This window comes from Corvus kubaryi, unplaced genomic scaffold (genome assembly GCF_017639235.1).
Source record: "Corvus kubaryi isolate FWS band 111438036 unplaced genomic scaffold, C.kubaryi_AGA036_p1.0 135, whole genome shotgun sequence".
In the NCBI taxonomy this organism is placed as follows: domain Eukaryota; kingdom Metazoa; phylum Chordata; class Aves; order Passeriformes; family Corvidae; genus Corvus; species Corvus kubaryi.
Genome location: NW_024580669.1, coordinates 6,068,795 through 6,091,711, shown reverse-complemented (window position 1 = coordinate 6,091,711; position 22,917 = coordinate 6,068,795). Strand labels below are relative to the sequence as shown.

General features: G+C 39.8%; 1 long non-coding RNA gene across 4 annotated transcripts in view; it reads right to left on the bottom strand.

Moving 5' to 3' along the window:
- Positions 1–22,917, bottom strand: part of LOC121676698 — a 76,889-nt gene that overhangs the window by 53,105 nt on the left and 867 nt on the right. Inside the window, exon 2 of one of the 4 annotated variants that reach the window (XR_006020543.1) lies at positions 22,486–22,662. The exons of the other annotated variants lie outside the window; for them this stretch is intronic. This is a non-coding gene — a long non-coding RNA (uncharacterized LOC121676698). The remainder of the gene's footprint in view (positions 1–22,485; positions 22,663–22,917) is intronic. 4 annotated transcript variants of the gene reach the window in all.

The window sequence follows — 22,917 nt, the reverse complement described above, 5'->3', positions numbered from 1 at the left end:
TCTGAATACACCTAAGTTATTGGAAAACCAGAAACACTCTTCTTGCTCTTTATCCATGTATGTGGGTATGTGAGGACTGCTGCTACACTGGGCTAGGTTAGAAACTTGTGTTTTGCTTGTTACCCCAGGTGATGTGCAGCCACAAGATTCAGGGATCTTCCCATCACTTTCACTGTTTCACTGGTTTTTCATATGCTGGGTACCACAAATGTATGGACTTGACAGACTCTTGCAATAGGAAGCTGAGCTATCAATGTGTTCAGTCATCCACTGGTTTAAGAACATGGGATCTTAAGATTAATATCTTTGGCATGTGTATCAGAGAATCTGATAGTTTTACATCTTGGCACATGTGCCATTTTGGAAATTAACTTGTGGATGGTCTAAATCTTACTGAAAGTCTTTGGGGTTTGTTTTCCCAAATGCTTCAGCTGTATTTAAATATACTCTAGACTTCTAAATCGCGTTGGCATGTCTAAAAATTTTGCTGAGAAGATCTGTGAAATATATGATGTGTATTTAAAAATGGCAATGTGAAAGTTTGCTGAAGCTATAAATCTGTCCAAGTTTCAGAAGCTAAGAACATTGTTATTGACTAGCTAGGCAGAGTAAGATTTAAATGCCAACTTTCCTCAAAAAGAATTCAAGACACCTTCAAATCCAGCTATTTACAATTAATTCCACATAAGTTCTGTTAAGAATAAAGCTGGAAAGAAAACAAATCCTATATATGGGTCACTATTTGCTTGCAGCTTTTTTCAGAATGAGAATGCTGGTTTTCACATGTAGCATTAAATGTGAACAAATATATTGATCATAGGACTGCAGCATAACCAGAAGAATATGCTGATTTCCCCTGTGGAGAGGAGTTAGCTAGTACTGCAGAATTCCTTCTCTTAGCCTAAAGATATGACCAATCTCTTCTTGGCAGCAATACTCTTAACCATCAAATGAATCCATTGCTCAAGGAGATCACTTGGATTCAGAGAAGTCCCAGAAGGAATCATGCAGCTTGAAGGCAGATGCTTGCAGCTTCAGAGCTCGAAGAGAAAAGCTGATATTGGTCAGTCCTCACAAACAGGGTGTACAGTATTTATTTATGGAACAGCCAGATATTTCCGTATCGCCACTCTCGCAACTAACGACAGATTCCACCCATACAGGCACGAATGGTCTAAGAAAACACTTCATGGTACATGGAGAATTGAACACAGTTATCTTAGCAGAGATCTCAGAAGGTCATAAATACAAACCAAGGTTCATAAAATAGAATTTAAATACTCCAAGCAGTAATAACATTTCTTTTTCACTATCATAATAATCATTTCCTATAGCTGAGCATTTTACTTCTCTTTGTTTTGTACCCTGGAATTTTCAATTTCTAACCCCACCCTCCTTATTCTCCTCCCCTGGTGTGTAATGCTCTACATTCAATCTGGTTTAGTTCGTTTTAACTATGTGGAAAGTCTGTAGAATTCCTTAATTTAATTGCTTTGCTGATGCAGCAGCCCAGGAATAATGGACTTTTACTTAGTTGAGCTGAAAGGTACAGTCTGCTTCCATCAGACAGTCAGTTCCCATTCTCCTCTTGCTGGTATCAGGCACTTGTCAGCATAATCTCATTGGTCTGACTTTCTTCTGCTTTACACAAATGCAAATTACTATTTCTCAAGAGGAAAAATAAAAAACAACGCAACCCTAACAAATTACTTATTTGTCCTACATTAAAGAGGTTTTCAGGGATGCAGGCCATCACTGTTACAACGTCTATGTACAGCAAAAAACCAAACAAACAAAGAAACAAAATACTCTTCAGAACACCAAAATATTTTGTTTTGAGATTTCCACAATAGCACATTATTTTCTGGGAGGCAACATTTAAAGAAATAGGTGCTAATAACAAACATGAAGCAGGTTTCCCCAGTTTTTGCATATATCTCAGATAGTGGAATATTCAGTGTAGAGAAGGTCCATACCAAACTGCTTCTTACCTGGCTTGGAGTACAGATAGGACCTCTCTGAATCTCTGCTTACACCACTCAAGCCTAAAAGTCATTTGAGTCTTTGCTACTTAGACAAGCAGGTACTCTATTGCAAGCCAAGAGAAAAACTGTTTGGCATAAAATGGCATCTCAGTTCCTTTATTCAATCTAAGATTTTTTAATTTTATTTTCTTTATCTTACTTTTTTAGAGAATGACTTAGCTAGCCAACTCTTTGCACAATTCTAATTAGGACTAACTACAGGGAAGCCAGAGGGCAGAAAGAAACATGTTAAGTAAATTCAGAGAAGTTATCCCTGCTTGACACTGACATAAGCGAGAAGAAAATCAGGCACTCTGCACTTAACACTTCTGTCATCTGCAAACACATATTAAAAAAATAAACTACAAATAGGTAGATCCCCTGTTTCTGTAACTCAGCAAATCACTGAGCTTTGCAAATTTGCAAAACCTGTGGTTCTGTCGCAGCTCTACTCCAGTTAGGACCATGGTATTTGGGATTGTTTTTCACTTTTGATTGATTCCTTCTAGGAGGTGATGGGCTACACATGTGCACGCAGAGCATTCTCTCACAACTGCCCTGCTTCTGGGTAAACCACCAGCATGTTTCACCTCATCCTTCCATTAATCTCTAATAAATGTTATATACTGATGGGTTTGAAACCCTAGATAAAATATCAAGTGTAACAATGTTTGCTTATCTTTTTTATTCAATGCTTATTCTAAAAAGTATTGGTGTTATTTTGTTCTCTTTCTTACATTATTTCAGTTGTTTTCAATTAAATCACTAGGTGTAAGGGTATAAAATATGCACATAGAGCTTTTCTAAATGAAATTTTCACTTTAGTCTTAAAGTATCTCTTTCTCTGCAGAACCCATCACGTATGCAGATGATTTATAGGTCATCCATGACTTTAAAAAGATTTATATGAGAACTATGTATGAACTATCTTCTTAATAACAATGTAACAAAAAGGATTATAAACCAAATTCTCAAACATAAGTAGTCATCCTTTGTAATTCACTTCCACTGCCCTGGCTGGGTAAGCACAAGACAGATTCTTCCCTGTACCCAGTTCCTGCTCAGTGCAGGAAAAGAGAGAAGTCACATCCCTCTGCCTGAACTGATTGCTCAGCATGAACTAACACCAGCAGACTCTTAAACCAGCTAAAAGCATGGCAAAGATCTGCATTGTGCTCATCTCTTACCTCCACCTCTCCCGGCAAATTGTGAGGGCAGGAAGCCACTGGTGTATCTATGCCAGCTGAAAACTGGCCATGATGTGAGAATCCCTTACAGGTCAGCAAGAATCCGAATCCATCTGGGCCCCTGCATTTCAGCAAGGAAATGTCTGCAGAGCTTTATGAGCCAGGGTGTTCAGTTCAGCACTTGTGTTTGTTGTAACATTTGCCCTCTGGGCTGCAACCTGTTCCACAGGGGGTTTCAGTCCCCTTTAAACCATATGAAGTTTAACAAGGGTTAGTGCTGGATTCTGCACCTGGGACAGGGAAACCATGGATATACGGACAGAATCAGCCGGGCAAGAGAGGGGATTGCCCTGCTCTCTTCTGCTCTGCTCTGCTCTGAGCTGGAGCAGCCTCACCTCGAGTCCTGTGGGCAGTTTTGGGCACCACAACATAAAAAAGACATTGAGCTATTAGAGAGTGTCCAAAGGAAGGCCACAAAGACGGTGAAGAGTCTGGAAGGGAATCTTTATGAGGAGTGGCTTAGATCAGCCAGGTTAATTTCATAGACCTTTGCTGCTTTTCCTTTCCTCTTCAATTTCCCTGTAGATTCCTTGCACACTCCTCTTTTTAAAAGTTTGCAAGCTCTTGCTAGAGTAACAATAAATAATGGGTGGAAAAAGAAAAACAGACATAGTTCACTTGTAGTTCAAAAACATAACCAGGTAATTAAGTGTGGAGTTGTAGTTTAACCCCCATTACAACTAAGTACCATGTAGCCACTCACCTTGCTCTCCACTGGTTCCTCAGTGGGATGGTGAGGAAAATAAAAAAAAGGGTAGAATTCATGAGTTGAGATAAAAAATTATTAAAATTATTTTAAAATTAAAATAAAGACAAATGTAATTGTTATAATGATAATGACAATTGTAATGAAGAAAAGAACAAGTGATCCACGATAGAACTACTTACCATGAACTAGTCAATGCTCAGCCCACCCAAGAGCAGAAATTGTCATTTTCTGGCCAATTCCCCCAGCTTCCATACTAACCACGGTGTTGTATAGTATGGAATATCATTCTGGCCAGTTCCAGTCACCTGCCCTGGCCATGCTCCCTCCTGTTTCTTGTACATCTGGTCACTGGCAGAGCATGGGAAAATGAAAAGCCCTTGATTTAGCACTATTGAGCAACAACTAAAACATCAGTGTGTTATCAATATCATTTTCACACTACATCCAAAATACTGCACTGGACCAAGTACTAAGAAAAAAAAAAACTCTACCCCAGCTGAAACCAGGACAGGTAAAGGCACTTCATCAAGACAGAGCACTGGGAAGTGAAGCAGCTCATCCCTCCCAAGAACCATTTGGATGTGCACATCATCCAAATGCCTGTTACATTTGCTGAAAGGTAGGAAAGTCAGATTTCAGAAAGGAAGAGGATGAATATGTTTACTTTGTTCTTATCACTGTTATGGTTTGTTCTGCATCAACAATAATCCTTTATTGCCTTTTTATTCCAGATGCAATAAACTTTTTTTTATGAGAGATTAGTACTACAACTTTGTTTCTGCATCTCATCAGCCAAAGCAGCTGTTCATTATTTTGTGTATTTCAAAGCAGCAGAGATTATCACTAAAACAGACATCAAAACTTGTGGTGGGGTGAGTAAACATTTTAGCTGTGGGAAAACAGATTCATTTGCTCTCTTAAAATATTGTAAAATGTTCAAATATTTCTTTGATAAATGTGCTGTTTTGATGGTGTTCCCTGTCAATTCAGTTTAGTGCATAGGCAGTAGTTACTATGCTTCTGCTGGTCTGGGAGGTGTTAGAGGCTTGCAGGAAAACCCAGGTGTTGGTTTTATTAGAAATTAAGACTCTTGCTATTGAGAACACTGTACTAGGACTCTGAAATCCAGGTTTTATTCCTGTATTCATGTGTTATTTTGCATGAGTCACACAGGTCCAGCTACTTCAGACCCAATGATCTTACAGGTCTATTCCAACCTCAATGATTATATGATTTAAATATATTGAGGAATTAAAGGAATTTGGGTGAATCTAAAGTTTGTTCCATATATCCCCCAAAATAAGATAACAGATTTATTTAAGAGTTAGCTGCAAACTTTCACATGAAAATCAGCATCTTTTACTTGTTGAAATACCACAATCTCTCATATAAGAAAGCTAATTAGATGAATATGATGAAAACTGGGTTTGAAATCTGTTCATCTGTTCATTTCCAGGGAAGTGTTTATATACTGAGACAGTTATTTGTCTTCCTGCCCATTATATTAAAGAACATAAATTAATAAAAATGCAATTTGCTATCAGATGTGGCCAGAGAGTGAAAACAAAGCCCTACTCCATAAATGGTTTCCAAAGTTAAGGGTCTGATGTGCTTTGGTTCCAGTATTCACTGAGGTCACAGATCCCCAAACGAGAGGGGTCTGTTCATTTCCAATTCATGAAATCTGAAAGTGCAGTTGAAAAGCACTTGCTTAGAAATTGTATTGATTAGAGACAATCTTCTTGCTTTCAAATCTTGTGATCATCCAATTACGTGCAGGAACTGTGTTCACTGTTACAACAGAAGCCCTGTTGCCTGCTCATGCTGTGCTGCCTGCATATGTATATAAAAAGAGAAAGATAATTTCTATCCTGCTCATTTTCTAAAGACTAAGATCAGCTAAAACCAGCTGTTAGACTGAGAAAATAAGGGCAAATCAGACTGATAAAGATAGACACCTTGTGAGATGTTCAATTGTGCATGTATATAGACATCTGAAGTACATAAGCTTGAATAAAATCAAGGAAGTAAAAGTACTTCAAGCTAGTAGACTTGAACACCTTGCTGGAACATATACTTAGGGGTTTAAATCTTTCTGAAGTTCTGGTCCAAGACCAGGTTTGCAACAGAACAAGGATTGTATCACTCACACCAAGCATCTTACCCACAGGACTATCAAGCATAATATTTTGTTAAAGGGTATTGTGAAAGTATCATGGACAAAAGGAAAAAATAAATTCTTGCTACAATGCAAATCCTCACTGATCACTTTCCTGAGTCAGAAAGTCTAGAAGAAGCTATTCAGAAAACTTGGCAACATTCACTTGAGCTTTCCTTGCTCCCAGCAGCTTGGGATCAGAAATACTCTCTTTGGTAGATTTTCACCTATCATCTTCCTTGTCCCTGGCCCTAATCTGCCAGCAGAGGGACAGGGATAACACATCTGAGCAACCAGCCCTTCTGGCAGCAAGGTGTAATGAGGTGAAATCAATTGAGTTTAACACACATCTATTTTTCTTCTCCTGCTTATAGGGTGAGGCAGCTGAGTTTGCAGGCATCCCCATGCCAGCACATGGCTGGAAGATAAGCAGAAAGTCCCTGCTGGACTTTTGTTCCGGCATAACTGACCTCCAAGGATAGGGAATCTCATCATATGGAACATTACAAGTCCATTTGGGGAACGTATCACCTGGACAAAATAGCCTTGGGGGCTGCCTATCTTTCTGTCTCTTCATTCTTGGAGGTCATCAATTAAATGCAGACTTCTACACTTGTCTCTGAATAATATATTAGGACTGGTTTTAAAATATATGAGCATATCTATTCATGAGGGGGTTGAAATTTGGACCATGTAAATTATGAAATCTCAATATTATTTCCTCTCTTAACTCATTGCTTTTTCTCTGAGCAGATTTCATGGCACAGTTCCTTTCAGAGTTCTTTAATTTACATTCCATGAGAAGAATGCATCCTTCTATTCAGTGCATCCTCTAGGTTCAGTGTACCTTGAAAAGCCCAGTCTGTCCAAGCACACAATTCACTTCTCACCATGGTAATGTATTTGTTTATTTAAGTGCAATTTAAAGTCTGCCTCCTCCTGGAATCACCAGGTTAGCTTTATCTGAAAAAAATTGTAAGCTTGCAATGAAGTATTAGTAGCTACCCTGTAGTTAATATAATTTCATCAATGCAGGGACTGACAGGAATGCTTCTCTTCCAATATCATTCTTCTTTCCTCTTTTTTTTTAATTTATTTTTTAAAAATCATTAATTCAGAATCTCGTATCTGAATAATCCCTGGTGCATAGGATGCTAATTCAAAAATACCACAAATTGAACTTTTTTTGTCCATTTATTGGTTGGCTTGTTGCATAACAAGAAAACTGATAAGTTTAATTACTTTTATGAAAATGAAAGGTAACTATTATAATTTTGCTAAATTGTTAATAGTAGTGCCATTTCAAACTAAACTAAAACATACCACAGGCTAAGTGACATGCTTGGTAGGGAGCATATCAAGCAATGGAAGAGAATTCATATTTACTAGGACAACATTAGCATTTTATGGTACAGAGATTGATTACCCCACCCTCATTCGTTTGTTTCTCACCTGCCATGCATTTCTCCTTTAGGGTCTTGCATAATTCCCTATTTCACAACAGCAATAATAATTATTTGATTCAATGATAGATTATGTAGTCTGAACGTAATCAAGAGCTGGTAGCAATTACATTCAAATTTAAAGACTTTCAAAAGGATGTTTACATGGTAGATTTCAAATTATATGGATTAAATGTCATGGGTCTCATCCATGAAGACAGAGAGAGGGATTCTTCTTTGTGTTTTGACTCTGTAAGGAATCCACTATCATTCATATCATGTGCATTTTATGGATGAATTATTAACCAAGCTTCTCCCTTGTTAATACCACAAATTTCTTTTGCCCTCATTAACACTGTCCAGGTGCAATTTAGGAAGTAATTTTGCCTAGGGTATACTCCCACAGAAATGTAACTTACTTGTTAATTAATTCAATTCAATTAATTGGCTTAAGGGTTATTTTTGACGTCACATCAGTAGAAGTCAGAGGGAAATTCACCCCAGAAACTTCACTTGGAACATGATCTGTCACCAAAAAACTCCATTTCTCCTCCACAACAGGTCTAATTTACACAACAGATCAAGGGAAGGGGGAATCAAAAGCATCATATTGCAGCCTAAAATAAATTTGAAGGCCATCTTGAATTTGGGTCATGAGGAGCAGTTGGGCTTTTAACTGTCTCTGAACATTTTTAATGGCACGACTATTCTTAGTCACTGCATGATTTAATTTAGTGCTTAGGGAACTTAAGGTTGAAAGATACAGATGCAGTCCTTGTCTTCTTGTTACATTTGAAGTAAGTGATCTAGATAAGCTTTGGGCATTTCCCCATCAACTCAACTGGCATGACTTTATTGATTTTGACCAAAGGCATAACACTTTATATAGCTGAAGATGAAGCCAAGAGTTAGGCCTTAGATAGAAAGAGATGGATAAGATCTTTTCTCCTTTGCTTGCCTGAGATTGTTTTGAACAACATTCCAAAAGCAAAGCAAAAGCATCTTCCCCTTCCATCACTAAGGGGACTGCAAAAGTTAATTTTTGTATTTATATAATGGTTCTAACTTGTAGAGAGATGCACTAGGATTCCTCTTGACTAAGTTCAAGGTGAGGGGTATCTGCAGGATAAAGTGAAAATCAGCTCTCTGAACAAAAAAATCTGTAGTATTCTGACTGGCTTCTAGCTGCAGCTCCAGAGAGCTGTGGGCCTCTGGTAATTCCTATGTATTGCAGATAGGCAGGTAATTCAGATGCTCTGGGGCATCTCAAAAGTCACTCCATGCCTTCATTTAGGCGGCTGACACCCCAGGTGCCTACATTAAGAACACTTATCTAATGTCCCCTCCCAGACAAAGGAGATCAAATCAAAATAGTTCATAAAGTCTAGGAAATGAGTTCTCCCATCATTAAGTTCTGCAAGAGGTCAGAAAAACACCACTCAGGAGCTCACCTCCTCCCTATAAACAGACTGCACAATCAGGTATAGCCATCCATGCTGGAAGCACTGAAAGCTCCCATTCTTCCAGCCTGGGATGCTGCTGACTGTGAGTGCAGCAGAAACAGCCTCTGGTAGAACAGTTCATCTCAAGAGTGAAGGAACAGATGCAGGTTCATTCTGATGAATCTTTGAAAAATGACACTTCAGGCTTTGGCATAAAACTCAGGAAATAAGGGTTCAGGTACTGGCTTTGTCAGAGACTTCCTATGAAACCTCATGTACAGAATACGGGATTATTCATACACAAAACTTTAGAGTTGAAAGTGTCAAGAAATAATTTTACAGATAAAGTGGTGTGCTGGTTTTTGAGCAAAGTCTTTCTTCTGTCAAGGCCCATGAGGAACAGCTGCCACTAACCATAAACGAAGCAGGGGAAAGGACAAAGTAGAAATGTGTTGCAATTTGAGCTAACACGGTTTGTGGTCCCAGACTAAGTCAAGTTGGTGTGGCCTCTCCATTCCAGCATCAGGATCAAAAAAAGGTCTTAAGATAAGGTGAATGAGTAGAGTAGCCTCCTCTTTGTCTTCTTTGTTGATTAGATATAATTTTTAAGTTGCTTGATTTGATTTAAACACAATAGTTCCTGTCTGCAAGCAGAAATAAGAAACAATAAACTTCTGAGGTCACTTTGGAGATTATTGTCTGCATACCAGGATGTTTCATGGTTGTACTTCCACTTGCCTTTTATACTAGAAATATTTGGGTCATTTAGTCTCCTTGGGATGCCATCTTGTACAACTTACCACCATACACCGTTGTGCCTAAAAGGATGAGTTAAAATTTTCTTACATGTGAAAACTAAAAACAGGCTGCTTCAGTGCAGCAGCACATAAAGACCGTTTACTTACAAAATACCTAAATGTTATATATCCTTTGACAGTCTGTTTAGCCTCTGGGACAGATCTAGGAAAATGTTTACCTGCTTGCATTTCCTCTGAGAGAAATAGAAATCAGGCATGCAAATACTTTGATGTATCCATCACTGTGTTTGATCCACTAGTTTATATAAGAGAGCCTTTTCTTTACAGTCCTTCTATCTTTTGTACTCCTTACAGGGAAGCCTGAAAATCTATATTTTCAGGCAATCCAAGGGGATTTGAACCACAAGCATTCAAGGCTTAAGTTTAAAATACCAGACCTTGAAGGCAAGCTGCAAAATTCTAGGTCAAATTGGATCATCTTTGGACAGACAAGGAAGGAAAGAGGACACCAAGGTCCAAGACATCTAACCAGGCACTGAAATATAGTGGCATCTGAAAATCCAGCAGCTACTCTGGGTGTCAAAGATTTCTGTGCAGTTCTCAGAGCAAGGAAGGTGACTCTGAAGAAATTGGAAATACCACATGGAATCCTAGAATGGTGTGGGCTGGAAGGGGCCTTAAAGATCCTCTGGTTCCAACCCCCTGCCTTGGGCAGTGACACCTTCCACTAGCCCAGGTTCCTCAGAGCCCCATCCAGCCCGGCCTTGAACACTTCCAGGCATGGGTCTTCCACAATTTCTCTGGGCAATCCTGAACACAGCATAAATGAGCCCATTTCTAGAACGAGGGGCAGATCTGCCTGCCTCTGCAGGTTCCACCCATGCAGGAAGTACCAATGCATGTGAGTAACCCTGAAAATGTGAGCAGCCCCACAGAGTGACCCATACACAGGCATTTGGAGAAACAGACAATTGCTACAGGAGATTGGATCCATCTCTCCTAATCCTGCAGGACAGACATTTTCACCTGAGCTTCTTGCCTGAGGCTGCCTTTGGAAGCAATGGAGAGGAAAAGGCACCTTCAGAAGCCTCTTCACCTCATCCTTAGGTAGAGATATAGAAAGCAAGTTTCGGGTGAGTAGCTCACAAATATGCCTCCATTAAAAATATCTATCTTTAATCAGACGAATCCTGCCTATTCTCACAGTGTCCTCAAACAGAAGCTCACAACCCAGGGACCCAAGGGAAGACACACTTTGCACCTCTCAGCGGTGTGGGAGCTGCCATCTCGCTGTCTGCAGGATTTGCAGGTGCAGAGCGAACATGCCAGAAGCTCCCTGCAGCATCCATCAGGTGTAAAAAGCCCTGGAGAAATGGATTTGTGAAAGGTCACAGGCAAAGCAGATTTGGATCAGGCTTCACAGTTAAGGCAGGAAATGTTTAGCAAGCAGATAATTATTTCATTGGTGCTTCCCCAAGAGGTGGAGGCTGGCTTATTCCACACTGTGCAGCAGCAGGTTCCAGACACATCCAAAATGAGGTGCAGTGAGAAGAGATTTTATGAATACCAGAGGAATTTGCATTAGATAACATTTGTATATCTTCAAAGCCTTAATTTCTGCTTGCAAATCTCATCCCCAAATCCCCAAAACACATGAAATTAATTTCATTTGAATAAGCCAAGGCCTTAAAAACTTAAATACTTAGAAGTCTCCTATACAAAAATAACAGGCTGCCCAGACCAGTGATGCAGCCACCATCCCTGGAGGTATTTAAAAGATGTGTAGATGTGGCTCTTGGGGACATGAATTAGTGGAGGACTTGGCATTGCTGGGTTAATGGTTGCACTCCATGATCTTAGAGGGCTTTTCCAACCTAAGTGATTCTATGATTCTGTGGAATGGTAAATTTTATCACAGAGTTATACCGTTTTACCATGTTTCTCATGGTAGCAACTTCCACATTAAAAACAGAAAGTATGAAATTGGAAGGATTTGTTTAGGGGAGCATGCATAAATAAAGATAAATAGGGTAAAATGTGGTCGTGCTGGATCTCAGTTTTTCTATGTTTGAGACAAGTGTAATTCTGGGGGCAGAGAAATAAGTGAAGAATGCTTATTTAATAGAAAGTCACTTATTTTTGAGATGAGTTCAGGTTTATTTTGCTGTTTTCTGTATTAGGAGCATCTCAGAGATTTACAGTACTAGTGTCTGAGAGAAACTTATTAGGAAGCAGTGCAAGTGAAAGGCTGCTAAGTTCATTTTCCATGCAGCCACCTGCATTCTATCCCACTCATCTTTTATCACAGATATGTATTTTACATAGTTATTTGACAGAGTTTTAGCACTGTAAGAAATAACATAAGTAGAATCTATTCACAAAAATATGTTTTTGCTGAGAGAATGGCTGTTAGCAACATTAAAATTTGAACATGAATGTATCAGTCAGAGCAAAACAGTATACAAAAATATTTGCTGCTATTTCTCTAAGGCTAATAAGACAAAAATAAAATTTAAAAAGCATTCTATCTGTAGCTTTTATTTCCCATTTCACTGTTATTTCCTCACACTTGCTATAGAAATATATTCAGTCACATGGAAATAAATTTTAGATTTTAAAAATCCTAAAAAGACTTTTTTTTTTACATCTCCTTTTTTTTAATTAGACTTATAACTATACAATTCAACATTACAATGCAGACTTTTCAACTTGCTGCTGGCACAAAAGGATTAAATACATGACACCAACTAGGATGCCACTCTGTAAATCAAGGTGATCCTGGCGTGTCCATTCCTGCAGTCCTCTGCTGCCCCGAGGCAAAAAAGCTGTAGAGATTTTCTTTATTCTTTCCTAATCCTCTCCATTTCAGTAGCTGACAGCGTTGGCAGCACTGCAGAGGAAGGGAACGGTTCCATGGCTGTGCTGTGGGAGCTGCAGGGCTGGGAACCACAGGGCTGCTGAGGTGTGACGTGAAGGGACCATGGGCATTGCCACAGAGAACCCTCTGCAGACCCCCCTGACCACTGCACCAGGTACATTCAGGGCTCAGACACAGACATCAATTACAGCATCTACAGAGGTGTTCATCTGGCCAAGTGTCCAGGGTGCATGCAAGACTCATTTTACAATTAGCAGAGGGAGACAGGCAGTTTAAGGATGTGAGTCATCTAACACCCTACATCTAAAAAGAGTTGTCAAAAATGGGTAAGATCTATTGCGCACTCTAAATTAAAACAAAGAGGGGAAAAAATTGTTGTTTCACTCCATCGACTGTATAGTGATCCAAAAGCAGCCACTCTACCCTTTCCTGCCATGGATGTTTCACACTCCTGAGGTCTAATTTTCTGCACCACGACTCACAGCTGATGTGTCAACTGGTTTTCAGACCTTTTTCATCCTGTCTCAGTTGCTTGGATCATAATCTATGGCAAGTCAAATCTTTCCTTTGCCTGTCTCATCTTCTTCATCAGTAGCAGGTGTTTTTCTAGACTAGCAAATTCAGGAAGTTAAAGTTATTCTGACAGCCACCCTCTGAGCGTAGGGTTGTCTCAAGTACTTAGCAATATGTGTTTATATGTTAGATACAGGTAGCTGGTGTTTGTAATAAATCTGCCAGGCCTCTTGCAAGCACTTGGTGCCACTTTTCTTCTTTCTCTAGTTGAACCGTGTCAGCAAGGCCTGTTGAGTTGAAACCAGAGGGAAGTGTCTTTCCTTTGCAAATGTCCTCAAGCCTTTTTACTCTTTAGTATGCACATATTTCCTTTGGGGCTGCCTAGACTGAAGTAAAGAAAGTTAGTTGTAAGCTGTGAAACCACCTAAGCCAACTTCATTTTTTTGCTGTAGTGCAAAAAAGACATATATTGATCAGTCAGGTGTAATAGGTTAGACATTTCACTTCCCATTCTCCTGTTTTGCTCCCATAAAAGCAATTCAGGAAATATGAAACAGAGAGAGAAGAAAAAATGGGGGGTTTACTGCTAGGGTAATATCTCTGACTCTTTTAATGTTTAGAAGTATGACCAGAAAGGTGAGGAAGTCAGAAATGAAATTGCCAGTCCAAGAAATGAGAGTTCTTTTGAGCAGTGTCAGCAAAGTATTTCCCATTTACTTCTCTGCAAGACTTTCTACAGCAAGCCTTGACAGCCAGGTAAGAATTGATGAAGTAAACCTGTGTAGCTCGACTGATGGAAGAGGTAGCTGGAAGTGTACTTTGATATTCCACTAAACTGAACTTATGAGTCCTGGCATCTACCTCACACTTGTACAAGTCACTTCAGGTGCCATCCAAATGGCCACAAATACCCATGTCTTCACAAACAGTTGGGAAGTTCATCTTCAGTATAGCTTATTTACATTATTCCCTCTTTTGCAGTCAATGGTCTATTGGTCTTAGAGATAGGATTTAGGCAATTGCTTTATGATCTATAAAAGCTTCAGTGTCAGACATTAAACAGGAAGGAGTTTTGAGGCGAAATGTGCAAAAAAAAGCACAACTACAGATAGCAATTTTTTTTACTTTACTACCTCAGAAGAAAGATGCCAGAGTTACAGGGGCAATAAATAGCCCAGGTATAGAAAAAGCACTGAAGGATGTTAAGGCTATAACAGAAAACACAAATTATTTTTTTGCATCAGTGTTCACCATAGCCTTTCTTTACAGGTGACAGGACTGAGGATCTGTCTCAAATCTAGCTGTCAAGAGCGAGAATATATAAAAAAAAAGTGATTAAATGAACAATAAAAAACTTTGAGTCCCAAGTGATAAAGGGATTCAGATATGAAACTGCTGATCTGTGACCTGCAACCTCTTTCTTAATTCAGCCCTGTTACCAAAGGAGTAGAATAAGTCAGCTGTTGTTTAATAGTATTTTGTGGGTGATCTGGAGAAAAAGAGATGAATAAGTCTGTCTGTCATATGAGAAAATTGCTAAGAAAACTAGCAAGGAATTGCCTTTAAAATGTGTGGAAAAATCTGTTGGGAATAGCTTCTTGATATGGGGAAAGCTGTGCTGGTCATGGCTGCAGGAGCTCTTTGGGTCCTATAAGCAAGCAGATACAGGTGACCTGTATTTGGGTCTTTGCAACATTTCTGACAAATATCCTCATGAAAGAGTTTCAAGAAAACTTAGCAAAGACAAGAGCAGGTAGAAGGTGCCTGAAAATGAGGAAGCAAAGGGTAGGGATTTGTGCTCAGTTTTCATTACAAAGGAAGACCCCCTCTCACTGAGTTTCCCAAAAGTCTGTTCTGGGACTAATACTGATTAACATCGTCTGGAAAGATCTGGAAAATGGTTAACTAATGAGACATGAGACTGTTACTTATATAGAGAGATACTCAGAATAGTAAAAAGCCAAACTAGTGGCTACAAGGCACAGAAGGATCTCATGATATTGACTGACTGGACAATAAAATGGCAGATGAAAATCACTGTCGATGAATGTGAAAAACTGCAGATGAGACAAAAAATAACTCTAGCTCTGCATGTGATACAATGGACTCTAAATTAAATACTACTCCTTACGATAGTTTGAAAATGCCAGCTCAGCTTTCCTTTGTCAAAATGACAAAGAAAATGTTACAACTCTTTAGGAAGGAAGAGAAAAAAAAAAAAAATAGAAAACTAATATCATCATTATGAGACTGTAATAATAGGTATTTCTTCCACACCTGGAGGGCTCCAAATGGTGGTGTGCTGATCTCAGAAAAAGGGACTGTGAAGTTAAAAAAGAATAGAGAAGGGCAGAAATGTGGACAGAAGCAAATCATGAGGAAGGAAAACTGAACAGCCTGGAATTTTTCACCTTTTAATGCAGGGGAAGGGTATGGCAAAGTCTAAAGCCATGAATACATTGAAGAGACTGAGGAAGGAAAAAGTCTTTGTGGTCTCCCAGAACACAGTAGATCAGGGTTCTTGCTGAGGCAGGCTTAAAATTTAAAAAAAAAAATGGAAGTGCTTTTCACACACTGACTGTTTTGGTGAGGGAAATCCCCACAGCAGGATTTTGTAAAGGCAAACAGAATAATGGGATCAAAAGAAGATTAAAGTCCCTAAAGCACAGGTTGCTGGAAGCCATAAGAGGTATATCAAGAGAAAAATGTTCTATTTTGCCCAGTTCCCAAGTTTTTCTAAGTACATGCTACTGACCAGGATTAGACAGAAAATACTGTCCTTGATGGACATTTGGTGCGATCACAAACCACTGTTCTTAGGAAGCTGCTTCTGTTCCCTGGCCAGGATCTGATAACTGTCACCACATGTAGTGCTCCTTCCGTACTATAAGAGAGCTACTAGGGCAAAATCCATCTTGAATCTCTACTTTGGGGATCTTCTCTTTTTCTCTTTTCTCTTTTTTCTCTTTTCTCTTTTCTCTTTTTTCTCTTTTCTCTTTTTTCTTTTATTTTCTTTTTTCTTTTCTTTTCTCTATTTCTTAGAACTCCAGAATTAATACCAAGCAGTAGCCTAATTACTGAGCATTTCCCATCATGAAGCTCATCTTACAATGGCTTACACCCTTGTCAAAACGGAGTTGTTGAGATGGACTTCTCCATGTTGATTCTCTGCATCTGTGCATAATTTCATACAAAAGGATCTCATCACTTATGAGAATGAGTCTAAGAAAACAATAATGTTCTCCTAGTCAAACTCTAGGACCAGATAAAACCCAACAACTGGGTTGCACAAACCCAACTGTGAGCACAGATTTAATATAAGGTGAGCCATTGCTTCAAGGTATCATGTAAATTATTCTGAAAGTGGAGAGCTCCTAAATGTGAAAAACCAGGTACTAAGAAGTCACTAACACTTTCAGGTTTTAATGCCTGTATCTTATCTGGGAAACAAAAAACCAATATACCAGCCCCTACCTCAGGAATGAAGTAAAACTAAATGAAAAAAAAAGTTCCAAAACACTTGAATGTTTTTTCTGAAAAGAAATGGACCATTCTCCCTGTAATGCAGGGTAAGGCAAGTGCACAGTATACAAAGTACAAGGCAGAGTCACTGAGCAGGGCAGAAAAATCAAATTATTGACAAAGCCCTATTTCTTTAGGGTGCTGAATGTGGCAGGATTTTCTGAAAGAGAAAAAAAGACAGTGTTAAACCAAGTAAGGAGGGTATCCACATGCACAAGGAAGCTGAATTAAGATTCCACTATCAGTGTTAGTTCTCATTGCTTTGCAACTTCAAATTATTCTCTCAACCACATTTACTGGTGTGCAATTTAAATAGAACAAGCTGAAGAAAAACATACAGATCTCACAATTTCCCTGTATTTCTTGTCTTTTCTTAAATTAGAGAGAACAACAGCATTCCAGAGGGGAAAAAAAAAAAAAAAAAAGAAGAGGCATCCAATAAAAGGCTTTTAAACAGCTCAAGTGCTATTTTTGTCACCATCTGCTCAAGTATATTTTATGCTACTAGTAGTTTTACAAGGCCAGGTATGTCTTTTCTGTTGGAAAATGGTTTGTCTTTGTTAAGGGAAATTCAATATCCTTAGCTTGTGACTGATTTGGATTTCTTGCTTTTTTGGTCCCAGTCTCATTTCCAGGAACTTCATTCCTTTTATTTCAGGTTTCTAATTTTGGATTCTGTTCCTTCCAGGGGTGCTAGTAAAATTAAATGGTTGGGAAAAATTAAAAAAAACACAATAAAGACCAAAATTCCACCAACAAAAATCTAAGCCAAGATAAAATCTAGAATATCTTTCAGCTGAAAAATACAATAAACTTCCTGTGTATAAATTTATCCATTCATTTTTAACTAGTGGCAAAGCAGAATCTCAGCAGGACATTTCGAAAGCAGTATATCCAGATGGATTCTCAGTGTGAAAGAATTCTGAAATAAACTCACTGACATAATAAAAACAGGGTTTTCAGGCTTGCAAGGCAGTGGTGTAGGGACTGTGAGAAAATTTATTTTGCAGGAAGCCGTACCTTGTGCTAATGGGAAAATTTAGATCTTTTACGTTGCTCTGTATGTGGTAGGTCATAGATAGGATGGGATTATAAAGGAAATGGATCTGTGTGCCACAGCCCCTGACAGCACTGTGCTACATTTCTTGGCCCATGCCCTAATTCAGAGCCACAAGTAATCCTTCCTATGAGCCAGTCAATGCTTTAAGTGGTTCACAGCTTGATTGTGTCACATCACCCCCCAGGGGCAAGGCAAACTTGTCGATAATTCCTAAGCACCTTAAACAAAATATGTAAATGCAGTAATTCCTGCAGAGAAGAGCAATGGGGGAAGGGAAAGTGTTTCACAGAGAAGAAATGTTAGGGGATTTTCAGGGGGAAGGAAGGAGTTTGAAGAAGCCAGACTGCTAGCAGCTCAGACACTAATAAAGAGAATAATAATGCACAGAAACATAAAGGTGACTTAAGTCAAAAGCAAAATATGTAGGAAATTCTGGTATCTGGTACCCAAGTATCCGCACAGTAAGAGAAAGAGATAACAGTCAGTATTTTGTAGAATGGGGTCATCTGTTCATATTAATTTAAATATGTCAGAGATTGGAATGTGCTACTGTGCCGTGCCCTGTCCCCTACACCTCCTGGGAAAGGCTAGAGTCTCCTCTCAGAAGACCTCCTATATCAGAGACTTAGGAAGGATGGAGTAAGAAGAGGCAGAAGGATGATGGACCTTGGACCCAGAGTCATGAGCTGGCGGAGATTTAAGGTGTCCTTCACGTATCAGGCAGAACCTGTGTTATGTTCATCCCTGCACCTGCACAAACTGCAGCAGGGTTTTGGCTAGGGAAGGGCTGGAGGGTGCAAGTGGAGTGTGTATACTTGTACATCTTCCAGGGACCTGGAGGGACCCTTGCTGCTCATGTATTTTTATGAAGGAGCCCCATTTGGACAACATCTGGATGTCACATGTGTCTCCAGCAGTATGTTGGGAAACCTGATTTCTGAGAAGGAAGCAGAGGTGGAAAGAGGGCAGCTGGTTCCCACAGTGAAGCCAGACCTTTTCGCCTCTTGTAGCTGACAAAGATGAACAACAGCTGCTGGGTTTTTTCCGTGGAAAGAGGTTTCTTTGTGGAGAAGGAGTAAGGAGACCTTGGGGTTAACTGGAGACATGGCTAACAGGCATGAGCCGGCAGACATCTATCTAAAGAGTAAAAAGGAAGGTGAAAAAGGCAGAGAGAGACTGAAGGAAATGGGAAAATTGGCTGTAGGGAAGATGATGAGAAGAGGCAGGTAAAGACACTGATGGTCATGGGAGATGGAGGCAGAAGGGAGGATGCTGCTGCACGTGCACAGACAGTGTGGAATGAAGTCTTTCTTCCATGTGCCAGACCATACCACATGAAGCACAGGTTTTTGTTGTGTTGAGCCTTATAGTCAGAGTTGGCACTGTCCTTGTGCATGAGAGAGGCTCAGAATACCCAAAAAAAGCCTGAGTATGTCATGGCATATTCTTCATGTTGGTACTAGGCCAGTATCCCTTCAGCCAGCTAAGAAAGCCATCACAGGACATCTGACAGGAAATAACAATGTCACTGAAGGTCCAAGGGATGCCACATGAATCAGCTGTAAGAGGATCAGCACTGAATGTACATGAGGACTTTCTGCACCATATGTATTGACCTAAAATCTCTTCAAAACCACTTAACAATGAGAAGACATTCCATTTTGATGATGAGCTTCATGATGAAGACCATCAGTGTTGTTTGTTAAGAGAAAATAAAGGGTCTATTTTTGTTATACTTTCTTTGCCCTGCCCAGCTGAGGAAGTAGAGGGGCTTTGGTGGGCACTGGTGTGCAGCCAGCAACCACAGCAGTGCGTAATTTTCCACAGCGATCCATGAAGACCTTGAAAATGACAGAGTGACGCCTCTTACACTCTTCATTGCTGTGGATCTTCCCTAGGGATTACCATATTCCTCTGAAAGATGAGTGCCACTGGACTGTTCCTTTGGAGTATGTCTGTGTCCCTTACAACTGGCAGGTAGGGATGGGTCAGAGTCTGTGGGGTTTTGTAGACCCCTGCATCAGCCATTATGAACTTTTTGCCTTTATGCCTCAGGAGACAGAGACTGAGGTGACTATAGTGCTGTGGAGACACATCTAGACCCCTGAGACTACTACCATCCAAAGAGGGTTTTGTACCCTGAGACTGGCAGACTCCCAGGAAAACATGATATGATCTCTAGGTGCTTCTGGTGTGTGCCTCAAACCACAGAGATAAGCCAGGATTGGCCCTGGGGTGATGACCACAACTGTTAGCTCAGAGCAGAGCCACAGAACTGGATCCTGCCCACTCACACATCACTTCCACACAGGAAACAGATGCAGGGCTGTTGGAAATCAAGTGGCAGGGAGCAATTTGCTAGAAAAAACCTCATTGATCTACATCCCTGTTCCTGTCCATTTCTGTGAGGTCCCAGGAAAGGAGGAAAGACCATAAGCCTCATTAATTATTCAGGTAGGCTGGGCCCAATCTATAGGTCACTCACTGGCTGTACAAGCACATTTGCAATTTTTCTAAATCTTTGCTTTTAGTCTTTAATCAGCAAATAACTTGAGTGTGTCCCAAAACAGATGCTTATAGCAAGTTAGAGAACCCTACAAAGTGTTTTGCTGGAACACTCTCTTGCCGTCAAATGTAAAATTGGAAAGCTCCCATGTGTACAGTCTTGAAGCTCATGCTAAAATTCTGTGTAAGGAAAAGGCATGCATCTGTTTGTTTGTGGTGATAAGCCTGTTAATCACATTCACAAATTTTATAAAAACAAATTCTTCAGCTCATCAAAGCTTTCTATGAACTCAATTTGGTGTTATGTGAGAGCTCAATTTGAAAGGAATTGATCTTTAAACTAGACATTACTACTATTTCACTAATAGATAATTCACAAAGACAAAATAGTCCTATTTCAGGAATTTTTAGTGCTGCTTTACCATCTTTGTTTCACAGGCAGAAAATAAATAAATACATTTTATATTAAAGCCCTTCCTTTGGATCCAGGTCAAAGACATTGAGGGCTTTTGATTGTTTTCTCCAAGCTGTCCCCTGGCAGAAGTTGCACAGCCTGATTTCTTTGTCTAACCGTGGGTGTCTCTACAATTAAGTGTAGCATGAGGTGCTCAATTTAGCCTGAAATGAATGATTTGCCAGTAGCACCCAAACACAGCTTAGCCCAGAGCTTCACTGAGATCATTGTATGGCTTTTCATTGTCACACTGTGAGTACCTGTAAGCCTGAACACCTGACTGAAAACACACGCTCAGTACGTGGCTGCATCTTAGCTATCCTATGTGGATGCACCACGTGCTGTCCCAAAAGAGAATTGAGGCACAGCTGTGTTCCCTGCAAAACTAAAGATGGTTTTCCAGAGTCATAAACTGAAATGAGGTCTCCAGAATCCTGCTTTAGAAAGACTAGGGTAGGTTGTCTTATTGCTAAAATGAGACCCTATTGTGCCAGGAGAACTGGGTGAGGAAGAGCCCTGGAAGAAAGTGGAATAAAACCCTTGTACCTTGGCCGACAGCTTGTTTGACTGTTCAGGTTTATTTTCCCGTTTATCAGTAGCCAGGAATCACGTGTAAATGCAAGTAGTAGCAGTGTTAGGGACTGATATCAGACATTGCACAGCAGCAAGGCATGGAAAGGGAGTAAACCATGGGTACCACTGATGTTTTTTGAAGCACAGAACAAATGACCGGGTCACCTCCCTGGCTCTAAGTGACCTGCTGGAAATCAAACAATACACCTCAGCAAAATTCTGCTTGGTGCCTGTGGTAGACAATTTCATACACAGTGGGTTTTATATCCTGCCCAATGAAAAAGTTACTTTCATACTCACTTCGAGGCATGATTGCTATGTACGAAACAATGCAGAAGCAGATCCTTCTTTTCACTAGTTTTTCCTGGCAATCAGCCTGCAAGACTCTGAAAAATTTGTATTCCAAACCTATTTGTCAAATTGTGCTATGATTTGAAAGACATGAGACTGACTTCCTATTCATTCCAGTTTACCCTGATGTTAAGCAATGTCTCATGTACATTTTGATCCAATCTAAAGAAGGGTAAACCTGAGAGAAACTGCTGTCTTTCATTTTGCTCCCTACTTAACTTTAGTCCTTAATGAAACAGTTTAACATGCACATCTTGGCAAATGTCCTTGGCTTCCAAAAAAGAAAAAACTCATTGAATTAGCCACGTACCTCAAATGTAATGGGTAGATCACAAAAAAGTAAACAGATGTTAAATAACTAAACATAAAATATTACAAAGCAGAAGCAGATTATTTTGTTTTATTTCCTTTTACTTTTGCTTAACTCCTTACCAGAACCATGGCTGCTGAAACAATAGTGGCCCCATGTGAGCTGCTGGATTGCAGCTCCTGACTGCAGTGTCTCTTTCCTTGCTTTAACTGAGCACTGGTGGGGAGCTGCCTGGGGTTAAGTACAAAGGTGGGGGGAAACATTCAGGGAAAAGTGGACAATGGCCTCTGCTGGCTGAAGAGTGAGAAATTCACAGTGTCCCAACTGGAGCTGTGATGAAAAGGGAGGTATTGGGATTTTACAGACATCCTCTCCATACTACACCCAACCAGCAGGAAGCAGCCACTTGCTGTCCCCCATAGCAGAGAATGAGCAATGAAGCCACATATAACACCAGCAGTGCTTCATGCAGCATGGCTTAAACTCACCCTCTCTGAAGTCAATGCATCTATCCTCAGTGACTCTTACAGCTCACTCACCTCACTGGCTTTAATCCTTTCTTTAGGACCACGACCTTCTGTTAACACTCCATCTGATGTAAACCTATGGTCTTCAAATATATATAAGCCAAAAAGTAGCTTTATTTTTCCCTTTGCATCCAGCTTTGCTGCACCCTGAAGTGATCTTTTCTCAGTAACTATTTTTCTTCTCTCTTCCTGTATAGGAGTTAGAATACAGAGAGATAATACAAAGACTATGGATGATACATGTATCTGTACATAAAAATACATATGTGTGTATACATATATTTGTGTGCATATATTGGTATGTTTTCTTTGTATCTATCTATCTATCCACCAATACATACATACATGCATACATACATAAATACATTCTTTTTCTAGGAGATGTAAAGCAGAAGCAAATTGATCAAGCCAGCTGGAAGCGAGAAGGCAGGGGGACGGTGATAC